A 2,585-nucleotide genomic window follows, 5' to 3' on the forward strand; every position below is an offset into this window, starting at 1 on the left:
ATTCCTGCTCTCCCTCTGCCTTCTCCCTACCTCCCACTCGGCCTCTGCAGAATTGCGTTAGGAACCGTGATCCTGCGAACACCGCCTCGCTCTTGGGTTTTTTTTTTTTGCCGTTTCAGGCAACTGGGATGTACGCATGGCCAATGCCAGCGGTGGGACTGTAGGTTCAGCTGTGACAAGCAGGGTGTTACTACCACGGGGTGACAGGCACCTCTGCAAGATAACTCAGGTTGCCATGGTTACAGATGGAAAATAGGGCTACGGGTTAACTTGGGCCAGTGTCGCATGAAGCACAACATCTCACGTCATTCTGCACACACCTGAGGCAGTGAAAGCTGGAGTGGTGGCCACCACAAATCCCTGAGTCCCCATCCAGCCCTGAGTCTGTGGGTTAAACTTCCCAAAACTTCCCGAAGAGAAATCACAGCCTCAGGGATGGAGTTGGGGTTGGGGCAGAGCAGCCTCCTGCGAGACTCCGGCAGAAGTCTCAGCCCCATGCTCTGTTATTTATTACTTATCGGCGTGCCCCAAATGTTAAGGCCTTACCTAAGCTCTGATTTTTCTGAGCTTTCACACTCTAAATACTTAAAAGGAATTCTCAGTCAGCACGCACCTCACCTCTGGACTGCGGTTGCATCTTGGAGGCGAAGCGGGTACCTTCAGCCGGACCGGAGGGCTGGAGCCGACACAGACTCTGATGGACCAGCCAGGGATGCAGCGTTCTGAGCGTCCCCAGGACATGATCATCTTCAGGACTTGGTGAAAACCTCCCAGGCAAACAAAGGGACAAATGAAGCCTGGAATGAAAAAAAAAAAAGAAAGGGGGGGGGGGGAAGTTTATACCCCAAGCGTCTCTGTTACTCACTGGTAGTTTTGGAAGCTCCATGACATCGCTCTGGGATGCTGCTATTTCTCTTTCACGGGAACCTGCAGCACGGGATGGCCATGCTAAAGCCTGAGGAGGCCGGTCCTGCCAGGCGGATTTCGGCGTGCTACCGCCGCTACTGCTGCCTCCCAAAGAGAGAAACTGTGCGGGCACAGGTATCTGGGAAGAGGAGGCCATGGGCCTGCTGGGAATACCTTGGCTTTTGGAGCGTTGCATCCCTCCGTTAGACGGTCCAGCCCCGAGGAAGGAAAAGTGGCAGCGTGGGAACGGAGCTCAAAAGCAGAGGCTTGTGTCCAGTGCAGGGCAAACAAATGGTGTTCACCCCATTAACCTCTTCATACGGCTGAGCTTCGGCGCGCTGTTCAAAATATGTATTTAAAGAAGTCTTAAAAGTTTGTACCTTCATCACTATATATTCTTATTGCCTTGGGTTTTTAGGGGGAGGAATAGTATTAGAAGCTGGCTTAGAGGCTTAAAACCAGTCCTTGCCATTTCTTAGGTGCTGGCCCTCCCAGCAGCCGGGGCACTAATCCTCAGCTCCCATTTCCCCTTCGAAGGAGTAAACCGACGGAGTCACGTACGGGCTGCGAAGGAGCTGGTTTGTGTGGGGGTTTTTTGAAAGAGGAAAATAGTTGGCAGGAACATGAGCAAAGCTGAAAGTATTTTCATCTGTTTTGTTTTGTAATGTTTAATGTTTTGTTTTCTACTTTACGAATTATACAAAGGAATCATTCAAAACAAAGGTCTCCCATTCTGGAAAGAGGAAAAAAAAAAATCTACAGTGGGACTAATGTGACTAATCAGAATTGGCCAAGTAAGAAAAACCCCAAAGTATCTGGAAAAATGACAATATCTATTTTTTCTTAGGGGAAAAAAAAATAGAAAAGCTCTACCCCTAATTGAGATTTGTTTGCAAAATAATTCCGTGCTGCGAAGAGTAATCAACTCCTGCATAAAAATATTTTTGATATTAATTTTTCTTTTGTTACTCGCTTGCATTTTAAGAACGTACTAGTGGTTTTCAGGTGATTAGTGCAAAATACCTGTCCTAGCTTTTTAACTGTGGTGGTACCCCCGTTTTCTGAAAGGCTGCAGAAGAGAACGCACCAAAAAGACACAGTTTAAAAAAAAAATAAATCTTGGCAGTTTGAGGAGAAAACAGCTGGGGAAGGAGTCTGTTCTTGTGCCCACTTTTTTACGAGTATTTTAAAAAGGTAATAGCTTCTAATTACTTATTTTTAGAACCATCCAGAAGTCTCAGCTGAGACCCAGAGGCCGGTGCAGCTCCGTGCTCTACAAGCAAAGACAAGCTCACCCCTGGCCGAAGTCATTTGCAATCCCAATTTCAAGGCTGAGACAGGAGGCAGAGACAGAACTCGGCCGGTACCAGCACAGAGAGCCAAACGCCACCGTTAGTGACGGCGCCGGTTTATTCCGCTGGGCCGATGAAACCACTCTGAAGACGATAATTTTCAGTAATAATAATAATCATTTAAAAAAAAAAAAAAAAAAAAGCATTTCAGGAATTTTTCAGATAAGGACAAGCGATTTGTGGCACTGGGTTTTAAACGCTGTGCCGGCGGCTGGGCAGCCGGCGGTTAACGCGGCGCTGCAGGCAGGCGTGGGGCTCGCTGTCTGCGTCTGGCAGCTCCTGGGCGCTGGTGGGTGCTGCGCCGGGGGTGGGAGCGGGGACTGCAGC

General features: G+C 48.6%; 1 long non-coding RNA gene across 1 annotated transcript in view; it reads right to left on the minus strand.

Moving 5' to 3' along the window:
• Positions 1–2,585, minus strand: part of LOC118452853 — a 7,366-nt gene that overhangs the window by 2,096 nt on the left and 2,685 nt on the right. Inside the window, exons 2-3 of the long non-coding RNA XR_004842717.1 lie at positions 866–1,244; positions 614–797 (exon numbers count right to left, since the gene is read on the minus strand). This is a non-coding gene — a long non-coding RNA (uncharacterized LOC118452853). The remainder of the gene's footprint in view (positions 1–613; positions 798–865; positions 1,245–2,585) is intronic.

Source organism: Egretta garzetta, unplaced genomic scaffold (assembly GCF_000687185.1).
Source record: "Egretta garzetta isolate BGI_Z169 unplaced genomic scaffold, ASM68718v1 scaffold588, whole genome shotgun sequence".
Lineage (NCBI taxonomy): Eukaryota > Metazoa > Chordata > Aves > Pelecaniformes > Ardeidae > Egretta > Egretta garzetta.